Source organism: Onychomys torridus, chromosome 10 (genome assembly GCF_903995425.1).
Source record: "Onychomys torridus chromosome 10, mOncTor1.1, whole genome shotgun sequence".
In the NCBI taxonomy this organism is placed as follows: domain Eukaryota; kingdom Metazoa; phylum Chordata; class Mammalia; order Rodentia; family Cricetidae; genus Onychomys; species Onychomys torridus.
Genome location: NC_050452.1, coordinates 21,380,220 through 21,397,930, shown reverse-complemented (window position 1 = coordinate 21,397,930; position 17,711 = coordinate 21,380,220). Strand labels below are relative to the sequence as shown.

At 50.1% G+C, this 17,711-nt stretch overlaps 1 protein-coding gene across 1 annotated transcript in view; it reads right to left on the bottom strand.

Annotated features, from left to right (window-relative positions):
* Tns3 (tensin 3) overlaps positions 1-12,683 on the bottom strand; it is a 239,156-nt gene extending 226,473 nt beyond the window's left edge. Inside the window, exon 1 of the mRNA XM_036200396.1 lies at positions 12,611-12,683. The gene's annotated coding sequence lies outside the window, so the exon portion shown is untranslated. The remainder of the gene's footprint in view (positions 1-12,610) is intronic.
* Between the last annotated feature and the right edge of the window lie 5,028 nt (positions 12,684-17,711).

The following is a 17,711-nucleotide window of genomic DNA, read 5'->3' as shown; positions in this document are numbered from 1 at the left end:
TCAAGGTGTCTGGAGCACAACCACATAATGGAATGAGGACTGGGGAGAGTTCAAAAATAAAGACAGAAACAAATGAATCTGAAGGTTCACTACCGCTCAACAATAATGTCTGTGGCTCCCTCCACTCCAAGGTATAGACCTGCCATTTACCCCCGCCAACTCTGGGTGGTCCAACTGCCACTGATCCATAGTTTCTCACACAGGTAGCCACAAACAGCGTGTGATGGAAACCCAGACAGAATCTGGGAGCTCTGACCACGTGACAGCATGCAGTCATGGGCTTGCCCCTGGGTCAAGGCTTTGCCCAGCTGATTGGCACAGTGGCCCTGAAGAGGCTGTATCCTCTGATAAAAGTCAACTGGATCAAGCGAGGAGTGGATACTGGGACACACTATCTCCCATCACAGGGGGTGAACGCAGGCCACAATGTGGACAGGACCACCTGCTGTCACCTCACCCACTTCTCACCTGAGCAGGCTAGCTGGTCCACTTTCAGGAACCGGTATCTTCACTATACAGATCCAAAAATCTCTGCAGAATTCCACAGTATGTGTGGTCCTGAATCCAGGATCCAAGAACACGATTCGGGTAGCCTCAACACAACACGGATAAGTGTGTGGGGAGACCCCGGATTCACAAGCCAGCGCTACTGGATGCCTGGCATCTTTGGAGAACAGAATCTTCCCTTAAATGTTAAACAAGATGTCACACATTTGCTGGTGGGTCTGTGGTAAGACGGGGACTCATTCTGACATGAAGACAAAGAAAATAATTCTTGCCATTTTACTGTATGGATCTCAGGGAAACTGCCCCCCTCCCCACCATCCAGAAAGAACAATTCCTTTGTGCTACCAGCCTAGTTAAGTACTGGCTTTGTATCTGCAGTTCGCAGCAGGGAGCCCGACAGGCATTCCTCACAGGGATTTGCCATCAACTTTCACTAAGATGGTAACTGGAAACGTGGCTTATTTCCAAGAAAGTAACGCCAGGCTAGATTCCCCCAGTCTGTAAAAAGTACAAATTACTCTTTTGAATGGTAAAGACATATACACTGCAAGGCAAAACTCCAGGAAAGAAATCATGACCCTGGAAACATTAATGAAACCCTGGGAAAATGTGAAAGTTGGTGCTCACCCCCGCCCCCACCCTGTCCCTTCTCACAAAGATAAGCTAGAATGCTCCAGGCTGGGCACAGAACCACTGGCATCCCACACACACTCATGCCAAGCCTGTGGGCATCAGACAAGGGTAAAACAAAGCCCCTGAGTCAGGTAATGCCTGGCCCAAGGACTATCTCTTAACTCCTTCCAAAACTCTTATCATGTTGGAAAAAAGAGCCCATGACCTTGGTTCTTGTCCTCGCAGTTCAAATTTCAGTGACGAGTGAGAGACCAAACATGTTACCACCCACTTCTCAGGGTATTTAGAAGGAGGGCGTGGCTACGTCAGGCTCAGGACATAAGCATGCAGATTCGTGACAGCCAGCATGCCTGCTTAGACCATCCTGCAGGGGACAAGGCCTTGCAGCCAAGCCAGCCTGACCAGTCAGGGGGCGGGGACTGGCATGAGGCCGCCGGCCTTCTTATAAAAGGCCTCTTTGGGGCCCGCGCTCTCCCCAAGAGGAAATCACATCAGAGGCAAGAAAGGCCACAGGTGTGCCCTTAGCCTTTCATTTAAGGAAGGCCCTTGGGTGCACAACCAGACAACTCCTAACCCCTCAGCAAGGCCCTCATTCCGGACAGGCCTTCAGCATCCTTTCAGAGGAGTCTGACTGAGGACAGTCCCAAAACCACCTGGCTGCATGGGACAAAGGCAGGTGTGTCTGCCACCTTGTTCCTGCAAAGTCTCCCCTGCTCCATCTCACACACACACACCCCAGAACAAATAGCCCGGGCAAGTCTGTCCCCAGCAGCTCTGGGCTGAGGCCCTCCTCCTGTTTGCACAGAACCATCTGGCACCACTGGAACCAGAGAGCTGATGTTCGTTCCCAGGGCACGTGGGTCTGACGACAGGCAGAACGAGGCGGAAACAAGGACAGACAGTAATTCCAGAGGATAAAGGCACACGGGACAATAGAGATCACAGTCAGCCAAACGTCTCTGTCAGCTCAGCTCCACTCACCCTCCCAGCTCACCCTGGCAAGGGGAAGCGAAGCTCAGCCTATCTGGAGCTGGGCTGGGCTGGCAGTGGGTGTGCAGCTGCATTCAGAGAGGCCCCGGCTGGACTTTTACCAGCAGCCCCAGCCACAAACACCCACGGAGCCAAAGTCAGCACTAATGCTCTAGCGCATGTCCAGTTCCATCAGAGCGCGCCTGGTCACAAGTGTCTGAGTTCACCCAGGAAGCCCAAGAAACCAGGACAACTAGTCTGTGCTCAGGCTGGGAAGGAAGGCAGAACCTGGAGATAGGACCTACAAACCACAGGGGTCCACATCACAGATTTCACTCAGGCTCTGTGTAAAATTAGAGGGCGCCCAGCTACACAACCAGCAGTAGCCAAAGAGGATTTGGGGTCTTTCAGGAGAAAGCATGGACAAGAACCACTTAGCAATCAGCCCTGAAGTAGAGGGACCAGGCTAGATTGGTCCTCACCCTGAGCGTTGTGTGAAGCCTTTTCAGCCACCCACGTAAAGATAGCAGGAGTATGGGACACACTTAGGATGGATAGGCAGCTTTGGGCAAATCATCAGTGCGATGACAGCACATGCACTGTATGTCTAACACGGCACCTCTGAAGGCAGGAGGAGGGGAGCAATGATGTGCCGAGGCGTGAGCCTCTGCAGTGTGAGGAGAACCATGTACCCTCAATCATTCTGTTCATTTTGTCACCGCTAACAAAATGCCTCCCAAGAGCAGTATGCGTGTGTGGTGTTGATGACCCATTTTTCCTACTAAAATAGAGGTGGGGGTAGAGGAGGTAAAAGAATGAGATAAATAATTCTAATGTGTTGCTGGGTACTCATCGGCTCAATTTCTTAAGCGTTATGAGCTGGTTAAAATGGCACTCTTGCTGGAGGAAAATGAGAAAGGTCTCTGAGGAACCTACAAGGAAATGCGGGTGCTTTGGAGAAATGAGGCTACGTACTGCAATGGACCCACAAGGCCAAGGGCCGCTAGTACAGTTTGGGTACAGTTTGGTGTGTCCCCCAAAAGGGTCACACGCTAGGACCTTGGTCCTCTGTGTGGAGGTACTTAGGGATAGGACATATCTGTCTGTAAGAGGCAGAGCCTAATAGAAGGTGGCGTATTCGAAGTTGTCTGCGTATCAGAACTTGCCTTAGTCACTCTCAACTGCAGAGTAGAGGGTGGCTAGGTCACTGGGGAAACCAACATGGAAACTTGAAGGTAGGCCTCATGGGATCCTTGGGCCGTCAGAGAATAGCTGTGAATCACAAACTGGCTTCCTGTTTGAAGATGTGAGCCTTCTCCCAACTGGGTTCCCACCATTGTGCCACCGTCACCCGTCAGCCCCTCACCAGAGTCTAAGGAGTATTAGACACACAAGCTCCAAAACTGCTTTCCCAAACAAAGCGTAGTTTTCCAAGACAACCTGCCTTGGGTGTTTTGTTACAGTAACTCTTAACTGACTCACACACCCACCTACCTGCCCTTCCTTAGGAAAGGGGCCAGGACCTAAATACTAGAGTCCACCCTGCCCTGCCTGCTACTCTTCCCATGCGCCAGCCATCCCTTCTGCTTTCTTTACTGTGGGAACAAGACAGGAACCAGGCTTTCCAGAAGCCAGCAGGATGATACCTGTCTTTGCTTTGCAGCTTGTACTCTCGGCTCTGCACCTCCCTGAAGATCCCACATGACCATCCCGCTACCCCCGAGATCATTGGGTACTGGTAGAGATTTGCAGGCTCCATTACTACAAACACCGTGGGGAGCTGCTCGGTGCTCCCCCTCACCTCATCCCCCTAGTTGATGAGCAGAATCCTCATCCTGAGTCTTCCCATTCTCCTTGGCCTTCTGGAGTTTCCCTTGGCTACTCTAGGTGGTTACCCCTGTAAGCTTCATCTTCGCTGTTCCTGCACCCATGTGGCCCCAATCTCCTTCAAAATCTCCTTGGAAAGATGCCAGAGCCGACCATCCGGGTAGATCAGCTCTCTCCCTAGGACCCACATTCCCACCTGCCTCAGGAGTCTAGAAGAAGCTGGTGACATGAGGACCAGTGTCCCTCCTCCTTCCGAAACCTGACCAGTCGTGCCAATGCTCGTGCTGGGAAAGGTGCCGGTAATTCTGGTGCAGTGTGTTCCAAGGGGGACGGGAGTCCACTTGTTGACACTCCTGACTTGGAATTGTGAATGCATTCTTAGAGGGTAAAAATTAACCAGCACTAGCCATGAGAGTGTTATGTTTGTGCTCTTGCTGGTGGTCCCAGCGAGCTCCTCATACAGATCAGAAAAGCTGCCTTCTCCCAGCTACTCTGGGGCCTCCAGCGCCATTCAAGGGAGCCAAACCAGAGCACGCTAGGCTCTGCCTTACTCCGTCCAAATCTCGGCTGAGGTAACCCTGTGTAATTGCACTCATAGATCATAAGTGCTGGCATGTGGTTCCCAGACTGAACCATTTATCCAAATTAAAACCATTCTCCTGAAACAAAGTCAGACCCTTTTAATTGAAAATAAAACTGAGCGGCCCTAAAGGTACTTGTTTGGCCTCCCTCTCTCTCCCCTCCTCCTCTCCTCTCCTCTTCTCTTTCTCTCCCCTCTCCTCCTGCTCTCCTCTCTCCTCTCTCTCTTCTCTCTCTCCCCCTCTCTCCTGTCTCTTCTAGCTCCCTGTCTCTTTCTCCTCTCTCTCCTCTCTCCTCTCCCTGTCTCTCTCTCTCCCCTCTCCTCTTGCTCTCTGTCTATCTCTCCTCTCTCCCCTCTCTTTCTGTCTCTCTCTCTCCTCTCTTCCCTCTCTCTGTCTCTCTCTCTCCCCTCTCTCAATGCAAATCATGCTTCCCTCTTTCTCATTCCATCAATCACCAAGTTTACACAATCTGTTGAAGCAGCTTGGTGAGAGGCCTCCTGATCCTTTTCCTGCAGACCTGGGGTACCCTGTGGATGCCAACCAAGAGCTTGAGGACAGTGGGTAGACTCTGAGAAGCCGGTGGTCATTCAGTGTTTTAACTGCAGTTTGGCCAGGGCAAGGAACTCTGTGGAGCTGCGGTTGCTTCTGGGTGTCTAACAGAAGAACAGAAGGCAGGGACAGCAGGCTGTGTCCACAGTAGCATTCTCTCTCATCACCCAAAGGTGGACTCCGTCTTAGTGCCATTACCTGACAACTGGACCAGTAAGACAGGGTGGATCCACAGTGGGGTTCTATTAAGCCTGAAGAAGGAAGGAATGAGGGAGAGAAGGAAGTGGGGAGGGAAGGAAAGCTGAAGAAATGCACTATACCACAGATGATCCTTCAAGGCATTATGCTACGTGACATAAGTCAGTCACTGAAATGTTGGGTGGTTCCACTCACAGGAGGACCATAGAACAGTCCAACTCATGGAGACAGAAAGAACGGCAGTTGCCAGTAACTAGGGGAGAGAAACAGGAGGCTAATGTAGTTTTGCAAGATGCAGAGTTCTGGAGACCCACGTGCAGACGGTTGTACAACTGGGAAGCCCTGAGCTATACACTTTTAATGGTTAAAACGTTAACATTACATCTTGTGGATTTTCTCACAACAACAAAGGAAGTTTCAGTTCTTTTACCTCAACCCATTAGAAAGCTTCCCAGGAACATGACTAGCTCGGATCTGCCCCGAAATCTAGGTGCAAAGATACACACCAGTCAGGAGCAGCAGGCAAATAGCTAAGCCCCACTAACCACAATATACGCGCCGGCCGTCAACAGCAGTCCTGTTTATGCAGCCATTTTCAGATTGGAAACTGCCTAAGCTGCTACAGTGTTTTTCAATGCAGGACATAAAATAGAACACATCGAAGGAACTGAGCTCGGTCAGTTCAAAAAGTACAGGAAACACAAGGCTCCCACAAACAGACTCCGGAGCTGCTGTGACTTGCATCCTAAGCATCCCTACAAGGGCCCAACGTGTTAAAGGGCCCGTCTCCAGACTGTGGCGCTATTAGGAGCTGGCAGAACCTTCCTCAGGAGACAGAGGTGAGGAAGTCAGGACATGAGAGGTGTGTCCTGGAAGGGGGATATTGGGGCCCTTTGGGGACCCCTTCTCTTTGGCTGTTTCCAGGTTACCAGAAGGGAACTCCCTATCATGACGCTGCTCCCCGGCCACAGGCCTAAAAGCAAAGAAGCCGACTGACCATGGGCCAAACTCTGAGACAGCATAATCCAAAATAAAATGCCCCTCCCTGGCACAGATGTTCTTGGGTGTGTTGTCACAATGACAGACAGCTGACTGACAGAGGACAGCGAACCAGCTTCCTTAGCATTTTTCTAACCTTACCAAAGTCTACAATGAGGGCAAGTTTTACAGAAACTTAGTCAAAAAAAAAAAAAAAATGCAGCTAGAAAACAAAAAACACAGCCATTACCTCAAGAGTAAAACTCAGGACAACACATTCCCAACCAGCCCCCACCCGAACACAAAGCCTGCCTTTCCTCTACGCCTGAGCACCTGACTCTAGAGGTGTCTCTGGAGGAGTCAAAACTGGACACGCCTGCTTCCCTCATCTGTCCACTCTGACCTCCCTGTGCAAACCAGTCTGCCCTTCCAGCAGCAAGCAGGGTGCTTTTCAGACCCATTCGGCACCGGGAATTCAGCAGGACCCAAGTAGGATTGGACCTGACGCCAGCAAGCGCCAAGAGCCACCGTCACACAAGACCCTGACCTGCTCCGAGTGCCTGGACTTCAGGAGACAGACGGCTGGTGAAGCCTGGGGTTTTACTTCAGGTTTGTGAGGTGCCAGAAGCTGATCTGTTTCGTTCCCTGTGCACTTTTCTGATCTACTTTCAAAATGGCCAGTACGGTGTGGGTGAGTAAGGAAGCCTCTAGGAAAGGTGATGGATTACCAGAGTAGAGAGGAACGCCAGGCCCAGGCCCAGGGAGGCCTTTGTTCTGGAAGGAATGTGCACAGGCTCAGACACCCTGGCTAATGGCCCAGTGTGGCCCCAGGGCTGCCCGCCCGCCCGCCGGCAGGCCAGATGTGGGCCTGCACAGTTTATTGTGGGCCCACAGCGAGGCTGCAAACTGCAGCTGTGCTCCAAAGTAATGAGGAGAGCCAGGATTCCTGAACCCTCTGGCGGGAAATAACAGGCTCCTGTGAGCCTGGAGCAGGCCGGGCTCTCCCGTAAAAAGAGAAGCAACCTACAAGGCTCTGCCCACAATTCCAGAGTGATTTCTTTTTATCTCCCAATTCCTGGATTCTGATACATTAAAAACATTGGAACTTGGTCCCTGTTTCTCATAACAAAAACAAACTCCACACAAGGGCTGGAGAGATGGCTCAGTCATTACGGCACTCGCTTTTGCAAGGGATCTGAGTTCTGTTCCAGTCCCCATACTGTGACTCACAACGACATGGCTGTGGCAAGCACATGGTGCACATAAATACATGCTGGCCAACACTCATACATAAAAAATAAATAAAAATAGGTATTTTGAAATAAGCAAATAAATACAGTCTACACATGAGGCATCGCATCACACAGTCTGCTAGGGAGACAATGCTTTCATCTATTTGGAAGCATCCCCTGGTGTACAGAGTGTAGCTTGCCTCTCAGTCATTAGCATGCACCTAGGTTAAAGCTTCCTGGACCTCCTCGGGCAGCTGTGATCAGAATTTCCAAAGATATCTTCTAATACCTTTCAAACAGAAACAAGGCCAGGCTGGATGAGTGTGTGGCTGTGATTATCTCTCTCCAAAGAGAAAAGGAAGAGGAAGAGCCAGTAACTTAATGTGCCATAATTAGAGCTGAAAGGAAGGAAGAGAAGATGTAAGGAAAAGCTGGCCTTGGTGTCTGCGGAAACAGCTGGGAGCGGAGTTCTGGCATGAGCCTCTGGGCCAGGCTGGTCCATTCAAGCAGGGTGAGGCAGCCCTCCCAGGGGCTGAGGAAGTCCCTCCTCTGAGCCAGCACACCAAGAACCGCAGACACTGGACTCACGGAGAACGTACCATTCCCTAGTGTGGGCAGATTACTTACACTCGCTAACACTTGCTGTCTCTTCCAGAAAATGGAGAAAACCAGCATAGAAAAGCAGACTGTGGGCAGAGGGCGAACCCAGCACAAGCCACAAGCACTGGGGAATGAGGTACGCCCCAGCTTGGGGTAGACACAGAGATAAAGGTCCAAATCTGTTAGCTGATGCCTCTAAAGATCCTGAACCATCCTAGACAGGTACTCCACAGGGGAAACTTCTCCAGATTACTGGCTAACTCTTTCAGCATAATCTTTCACTAAAGTTACCCGTTTGAGACAAAACACATTAAAGGTAGCTTACTGCTCTCTTTTTAAACGATCAGTATATCTTCTAGGAATCTATAGATCATTATAATATCTTCAAGAATTGCTACTTTGGGCCAGCAAGATGGCTCAGCAGGTAAGAGTGTTTTGTTTGCCTGATGTCCTGAGAACAATCCCTGGAACCTACATGGCGGAAGAAGAGAATTGACTTCACTAAGTTGTCCACTGGCCTTCACACACAAGCCACAAAACACATGGGTATGCACATGCAAGCACACGCAAGCGCGCGCGCACGCACACACACACACACACACACACACACACCCTTCATACAGAATAAGTAAGTAAGCAAATAAATAAATGTAAAAAGTTAAAAAAAGAAAAATGTCCCCCTTCTGGGACCTACTAACTTGTGCTATCTTTTATCTCCTAAGCAAGATGGCCCCAATCATCAATTACTCTTTTCTTCATTAGCTTCCTCATGTGTCTGTGCCACCACATGAGGAACCCTAAACATGGCTATGCTGGGGACAGGTACAACATAGGAACCAGAACCAGGAATGGTAGTTCATGTCTGTACTTCCAGCTCTTTGGGAGGCCAAGGCAGCAGAATCACCAAGAATCCAAGGCCACTTGAGCTATGTAGCAAAATCCCCTCTCAAAAAATAAATATAAAATATAAACAAAATAGGTGCCTTAGACATTCTCTGAGAACGCAGTGAGCCATATAACAGTCTTTGCCGCAGGAAGACGTGACACAGACACTGAGGGCCACCCCAGGGAGTCTGAGCTCAGCACATGTCCCTAGCCACAACAGCAAACATGCCCAAAACACTTGGGATGCAAACACTTCAAAAGAAAGTTCCAAGAAACTTGGGAATGTGTGCCTTCTACTTTTACAAGAAACAGGAATCAAGAGAGTCAATGTCCCTGTCCCTGAGCTGCACTCAGCAAACTATACATGCATGGAACACAGGGGCAGATATGACAAAACAGGATCCCAAACTTGTGCTCAATCTGAGAAAATGGATGTGTGCATCTCATCTTGGGATGTACTTTGTTTAATTTCTGCTGTGGTCCTGGTGATTGAATCCAAGCTCTCACAGGCTACATAAGTGCTCCACCAAAGATACACTCCATACCTTGGGGATTTGGAAGTGAAGTTCATACTTCTCCTCACCCACAGCAAGGAATTTTTTAATTTTTTTTTATTTTTGGTTTTTCGAGACAGGGTTTCTCTGTTTAACTTTGCGCCTTTCCTGGAACTCGAGTTGTAGACCAGGCTGGCCTCGAACTTACAGAGATCTATCTGCTTGGCTCTGCTTCCCAAGTGCTGGGATTAAAGGTGTACACAGCAAGGAATTTAAACACCAGTTCCACATGGAGACTCCAATAAGGATATATCTGCTTTGCTATGTGCATTAGAAGTAACTGCGCTCTGGCTGATAATACTCTACACTCTGAGAAGTGAAGGGTGGCTATCAACTAACCAAATGCCTGTTTAAGCAGCTAACCTAATCCCTTCTAGACAAGTAGAAATGGCAGCGGAGGACTCTGAAAAGATGAGGCTCACTGTATGTCACTAGGTCACTGTTACCGGGTTTCTTTCTAGGTGAACTGAAGACCCACCTGTTCCCCATTGCTTTTCAGGGTCCTACAAGCAGGGGCCGGGGTCAGTGCACATTTGAAAGAACTTTTGCCTCAATCCAACATGTCCATCCAAACCCACCAGACTCTACCCAGCCACAAAACAAGAGAACATACGGTAAGCAGTCTATCGGAGCCCCTGTGTGGAGTCGTTGGCAAGGATGCAACTGAGGCACTCAGTGGGCAATGCCTCTGACCACCTGGTAGGTGGCACAGTCCTGTAAAGAACATTCCGTTTGCAAAAAGAAAAGCCAAGAGCTTTTGCTAGTAGCACCCAGCCCTCCCCACATTCAAGTTCAAATACAAGGTCAGCACAGGCTTCCCTTGCACATATCCTTTGCTTACAGCAGACTGATCGTAAGCAAGAAACTGCAAAGCCAGGGGCAGGTCACCAGCAGATAGACCACTAGTAGCTCCAAGGCTTTTGAAATTTACTTGTAATTTTCCTCTTCTTGTGTCCTGGGCAGACAGAAGCCATGACTGCCAGACAGAGGCTCAAATATCTTCCTCCTTTGGTACCTTCCACTCCATTTTCTTGTGTTATGGTCTCCTTCCCAGGTTATAGCTATGGCACATGCAACAACTCCTTCCTTTTAGCATCTCCTGCTGCACAGTAACATATTTTGACCTTGTGAACTTTAGCTGTGCAGTCAACACTTGCAAGTAACTCAATTTCAAAGCACACCAGACACTTTGTAAAAGCTAATCTATTTGCATTCAGAAGCATGGCGCTCCCCGAAGCAACTACTTTTCTATCTTCTTAGTGGTTATGGTTCGTAGAGAAATAACTCAGCTGCTGCCACCAATAGCTTTAGCAGCCTCAGCAGAGGAGCTGGCCTCAGTGGAGGAAGCACTGTCTGAACAAGGGTTCAGATCCAACGGACATAGGAGCAGTGACTACCCACCTGCTGTGGAGGGAGCCTAGAGCCCAGGCATGTTCTCCCATAATCCCAGCCACCCCACACCATCTCAACATCATGAACAGGACACTTGGATTTATTTCTTTGCCCATCTGCAAAATGGTGTGATAATCCATCCCACTTCCGTCCTTTTTTCCAAGAGTCACTTGGGTGAAATAAAATGAATTCATGCAAAGAGTTTAGTATACTTCAGCCCTCAGTCTTTAAGACCCTTCTACCACTCTATGGGGGTTGGGGTCACCATGACTTTGTCTGAGGTATGGCTTCTTGCCAATTACCCCAGGTAGCTCCCCAGGACCCAGCAAATGCACCTCCTTGTGCCCCCCCCCCCCCCCACACACACACATAGACATTCTGTAAGACTCTCCAACTCCTGGCATAGCCTCCTCCAGCTGCAGCCGACCCCACCCCCTTCCCGGCCCTCAAGGTCTCAGCACAGAAAAGCCTTTCTTAATACTTGTTGATTGATTTGCAAATATAACCTCATAGGCCCCAAAGAGGGAGGCACCAGACTCACAAGGACACTCAAATCTCATTTGAAAGGCAAAGAACTAAAAACACTTTTTAAAAAAGAATGAACACGACCAGACCAAAGCCTCAAGGAAATGTACCCAAATGTCAAACGAGTCAGCCCTGATGGGCTATACAGTATGAAGACAGTGACTTCTGTACTCCTAGTTTGGAGTGTGTCTTTAAAGTTCCATTTGGGTCGGGAAGTACACCTCAGAAAACAAAAGTTGGAGTGGGCTGTGTCAGAGCCTGGGGCGTCCCAATCAGTTGTGATCACCCTCGACAGTTCGGTCCGCCGGCCTCACACCCCAGAAGGAACTTTTTGTGTTCAGTCAGTCACGCTAGAGTCCGGTTCACCTGCTGGCACCGGCCAGAATGCCAATGAGGGAAGGAAGGAGTTCAGGGTCTCTTTCCGCAGCGTGGATTCTCAAGTCAGTTCAAACGAACGTCCTCTGGGGCAGAATACAGCACTGTACAGAGACCCCAGGGCCCGAGACCCTCCCTCTTACGTGTCAGCTACAGCGCCCGCGTGCCAGGAGGCACGTGCCACAGGTGGCCCCCAGACCTGCTCCTGCACCCGTACTCCAATGGATGGGAAAAGGCGCGATGGGACCCCTGCCTCCCAAGCAACCGAAAGGAAAGCAAAAGAGGCGCACGGGGCACTTGCCTGGAAAAGGCGGGAGTAAAGTCCTGAGATATCCCTTTGCAGCCCCAAGCAGCTCTCCGTCGCCCCGTCCCTAACTGTCTCAGGGAGCAAAGTCCACTGGGCCGAAGTGGTGATAGAATTGCTCCGCCCCCGCCCGCCTAGCACGGCGCCGGGAGCCGCGGCCCGGACCCTACCGGCCCGCGCCCCAGCCGCGTCCCCAGCCCTGCTCAGCTCTGGCAAGCCAGCCCGCGCCGCGTCCTTTCCCGGGGACTTGGCTGAGTCCCAGTCCCCGGGTCGCCGCAGATCCCGTGGCCATCCCCAGTCCTGGGTCCGGAATGCCCTTCCCGGGTGCCCCCCGCGCCCTGTCCCCGCACCCTCAACTGTCTCCGTGCCCAGATCTGGTGCCTGCTTGTCTGCGTCCCAGCTCTAAGTCCCCGCACTCCCAGGCTCCCGAACCCAAGCGGGGCCCCAAACAAAGAGTGTGGCGGCGCGTGGCCGCCCCTGCCCTGCTCCCGGCCCGGGTACCTGGGCGAACCCGCAGCGCGGTCCGGCGGGGCGATGGCCGAATCGAGGCTGAGCTCCGAGCTGCTCGCGGGCGGGCCCGTCCTCCTGGCTGGCGGCCCGCGTCCGCCGCAGGGCCCCCTCGAGGCGGCTCGGGCAATCGCCGCAGACCGCCCGCTCACCGGGGCCCTGTCGGTCACCTGGTCTCATCACCCTAACAATGTCCTGCGCTTCCAGAGGCTGTATCTCCCCCAGGGTTCCAGAGCAGAAGGGTGAGCTCTTAAAACACCCTCCCACCTCGCTGGCCTCCCTAAGCACCTCGGGGCCTCCAAGTATTCTAGAGGCTCATCAGTTCCAAGTGCACCTGGAGAGGGAGGTTCGAGTCCCATTCCTGCAAAACCAGTTTATTCTTTCATTCAGTGTGCCTAAGTGTTATGCCTGCCGGGAGAAAGACCTACAGTACCCTACTGTGGCTTATTACCTAGCGGGGGGCCACTAGAGCAGCAGCCATTACAGGGCACTTCAGGATGCTTCAACAGCCCCTGCAAGGTCCTAAATTCACCCGGAGGCAGAGGCGGGGGCTGACTAGAAGTAGCTTGACTTGTAAAGCAAACCTGGCAGGAGAGAGCAAGGTTGACGCAAGCTAGAAACAGAAGAAGATCCCCTGAACAGCCTTTCTCAGATGAGGGCATACCAACAGACTGTCCCTATCCATCCCTAAGATTCAGGTGGCTGGGCCTCTGTCCCAGTTTTCCCATTGTGAACTATGGAAGGGACAACATGCTCTTCTAGTCTCTCTAAAACTTATGCAGAATGAGAAATGCACTGCATCTCCCTGGAGTTCACAAAAGAATTTCCATCAGTTTTAAGTGGATACCAGTAGCTCTTGATATCTCTGGTACTGTTCCCGGAACACTCTCAGGGTTACCTTACAAAAGAGGGCAAAAATTGTATCTCCCTGGCACAGTAACTCTCTGAGAGTCCTTACCTGGGCCAGCTAAGGGCACTGCCTGACGCCAAGGTGCCAAGGTACCAAGAACTGTCCTTCTTGCCCTATTGTGCCTTCAAGGAAAACCAGGCATGTCAGGAATGGCGGAAAAGCAGAGCAAGAAAAATTACATCTGGTAATTATTTCTGTTTTCAGTGCAGACTTCAGAAACATTGAAGCCCTGGATCCAAAGCCAGCCTGCCCAACCCCATTTCGTCACTGAGAATCTGGAGCCTGGGCCACTGTTTCCCCTCCACCAGGCAAAGAGGTGTAAGACCTTCATGGTTTGGGAAGGCTGTGCCTACCCTTGAAGCTCTGGGAAATAGCAACATTGGGAGAAGGATCTGGTCACTAGTTCCCTGAGGCAAAAGCTTCCTGGAGACTGAGCCACCAGCCCTGCAGAATGAAGCAGGTATTTCCCTGCCTTTAGGAGCCCGAGGGGTCATGGACGAGTCACAGAGTGCTTGGAAATGAGCCTTTAGAGGGTGATAGGGAAGTGGTCACATCCATCCTGCCACACATGGGGCTGAGGCAGGGACTGTTACTTTGCCCTTCAAACTGGTAAGGAAACACCCTGAAATCCTACTTAACTTGACAAAGGTAAACCAACTGATAGGGATCAAAGCATATAAGGTAAGGACCCCAGACTACGCAGATTCTGAGCTATGCTCTCAGGCTTTTACCAGCGGCCTACTCACTCCATCCCTCCTATGAGTCACTGGGTTGCCTTGCCTGAGCCCTGCTGCCTGAAGGACTCCATGAATTAACTCCACGAGGTGTTAAGACCACGCTTGATAAGGACTAAAGCTGAAAGAGAGCGTGATAGCTCAGAATGAGGAAGACTCCAGGCCAGCCTGGCGTTCTCCATCCCTCTAGCAGGAGTCTTTCCTAAGCTCTCCCTACTCTGTTGCCCTTACCCAAGCTGAATAGTCCCTGCCCCTGCCCCCTGCCCCTGCCCCTTACTACTGGGGTAGTTCCAGTGGGAGGGTGGATATCCTTGTTTCTGGGACAGTCTTGTGGGGCCAGTGCATGTAATGTCCATTCTTACACTCAATGCTAGTGTTTAAAAAAATAATTGTAAAGAGAAGCTGGACTATGGTATCCCATGTCAGACTGCCAAGCTGTCTGGCAGCTCCCTAGTTCCTGCATCTTGTCTACAGACAGAACAAAGGAACCTCAGGATGCATAGCCTGGGCCTGGCCTATCCAGAGCTAAGCACCATGGGGCCTTCCTGCTTCAAGTGTCATGACTTTGAATTTTCAAAATCTTAAAAAAAAAAAAAAAAGAGCAATTATCAGCAAAAGAGATCATGTGGGTTTTACCCCATGTTTAGCCCTCCAAAAATATCTCAGATTTGAAAACAAAAATGTCAAACTAACGTCTAAAGAAAAGCCTGCCAAGATGGCCCCTCTCTGCCAGTTCCCCAGCAGGGGAGAGGGCTGGTAAGGCTGGAACCACTGTGGTATTCCTTCCTTTCTCAGCCCCCCTCTGCAACCACCTTGCCTCTTCCCAACTGGAGTCTGGAATCTTCTTAGTAATTTTGACTTTGCTGTGAGTGAGGACGGTCTTCACCGTGATGAAAGCCTGATCATTTTTATCCTTAGATTGATGACTTAGATATTTTCCTTATTGCTTCCCCTTTTCACTGAAAAATGAATGTTTTCCAAAGACCTGCTGAATGGTAACAGGAAACTGAAGTGAGGCATCTGCATTGCCCCCAGTGTTGTGAGGCAGTCAGGCTTTGAGTGTGAGCACACACCAAGGCTCTGCCTTAAGATGTGGTGCCCCCCAAGAAGTTCACTGAGCCCCCACCCTTTCTTCTCTTCCTTCTGTCTTTCCAAACATGCAGATCCTTACCCTAGACAGCACAAGCTTCACACTGGCTAGCCCCAAGCAGGGTCATCTCACTTTTCTTTATTATTTATTTAATTTTTTTTTTTTTTTTGAAACAGGACCTTACAGTGTAGCCCATACTGTTCTCAAACTCATAGTCCTCATGCCTCTGCCTCACAGGAGCCATTTTTTTACAGATATGAAATATGTGGTAATATATTGTGTATCAAATAAAGCTTGCCTGAGGATGAGAGGACACAGCTAGCCCCTGGATTAAACATAGAGGCCAGGCAGTGGTGGCACACACCCTTAATCCTAGCACTCAGGAGGCAGAGATCCGTCTGACCTCTGTGAGTTCAAAGCCACCCTGGGCTATATGAGATTGATTCAGTCTAGGAGAGAAACAGAGCCAGGCAGTGGTGGTACATGCCTTTAATCCCAGCACTTGAGATCTCATGCCTTTGCTCCCAGTATTTGGGAAGCACACACACCATTAATGCCAGCACTAGGAAGGAAGTGATATGGCTGGGTGGAGAAAGGTATATAAGGCGTGAGGAGACAGGAACTCAAACTTTGTTCAGCTGAAGACTCAGAGGCTTTCAGTCAGAGGATTCATGGAGTTAGGATCTTCCTTCAATTCAGCCTCAGGACTCAGTAATGGTGAGAAGTTTCTCTAGTGGCTTGTTCCTTTGTCTCTCTGATCTTTCAGCACTTACCCCAACATCTATCTGTGGGTTTTTATTATTAAGACCTATTAGATTTCATGCAACAATGAAAAACTACGGCCTGGTCCAGACCTTACCTACATTGTGTCTCGAACTTCCTATAACAAATCTATGGCCAGTTGTGTGTGTAAACCTGGAAAGGATAATGGATGCACAGACTGCTGGGCAAACATCATTTAGGAGCATTTTTGAAGGTGTTCCAAGTGCACATTGGTGTTGGGATCCACACAGTGAGTAAAGATGGCCTTCCCCAATACTGTTGAGCATCCTCCAGTGCTGTGAGGGCTGAGGAGAAAAAAAGAAGAGCGAATGCTCTCACTTCTTAAGCTTGTAAATTCATGTTGTCCTGCCCTTGCACAGACTGCTTCTGGATCTTAGGCCTTCAGCCTGAGGCTGGACAGCACCACAGCTTCCCTGGCTCTGCAGCTTTGGGCAGAAGATGGTGGGGCTTCTTGGCCTCCATAGACGGACTCTAGTAAATCCTGTCTTTTATATAAACTCTTTGGGTTCTATTTCCTGGAAAGCCTTGTGGATAGCCATATTTCCCTAAGCATGCATGAATGGGACAACATCTGCAACATGGATAGTAGGAGACAGATGCAGGCTCAGGTCATGGGGTAGCAAATCAGTTATCCTGGGGACTGGGCTCTGTTCTTCTCTGTGCATGGTAAGTGATGAGTTTATTCAATAAACCTGCATGAAGTTGTTGCCCTGGGACAGTCCTATAAGGCCCTCTGTTCCTGGATTGGAAAACCACAGGCAGAAAACAGAGCCTGAATGTAGTCACCGTGAGTCACGCCGGGTGAATCTGAGATCTCAGACTCTTCCTGCTGGGGAAGCCTTTGGTCTCCAACATGGCACTCCTGATCAATGCTCATTACCTTGGCTTGACAACTTCCAGTGATAGAATTTGTCCAGTTTTGTGAAAAATCAGGCCATTCAACAGATGTGGGTTGGCTTGTTGGGAAGGCCTTTCTTTTTCTTTTTCCTTCCTTCCTTCCTTCCTTCCTTCCTTCCTTCCTTCCTTCCTTTCTTTCTTTCTTTCTTTTTTCTTTTTTTTTTTGAGGTTTTTCTAGACAGGGTTTTCTCTATGTAGCTTTGCACCTTTTCTGGAGCTCACTTGGTAGCTCAGGCTGGCCTCGAACTCCCGGAGATCCACCTGGCTCTGCCTCCCGAGTGCTTCGATTAAGGGCATGTGCCACTACCACCCAGCTGGGAAGGCCTTTCTAAAGAAGCTGCTTCTAATCCTTTGATGAGACCACAATACATCTCCCCAAGACTGTAGATCAGCCAAGGAGCAGTACTGGGGAAAGATCCATCAAGCAGCAGGCTAAGAAGCCTCCCTTTGTTGGGTAGACAGTGTGGAGAGAGTATTGTTGGAAGACAGAGAGTGCATATTGCATGAGAATGGACCCACCTACAGGTATGATGCCAGGGAGGAAGGATTAGTCCAGAAGGATTTGGAATAGGAATAAAGAACTAGCATCCTTGGGAGCCTACTGGAAACCTGGGCTGTAGGCTATATGACTCAGGGCCAGGCAGCGGTATTGCCAAACTCATCACTTTTAATCCAGGTAGA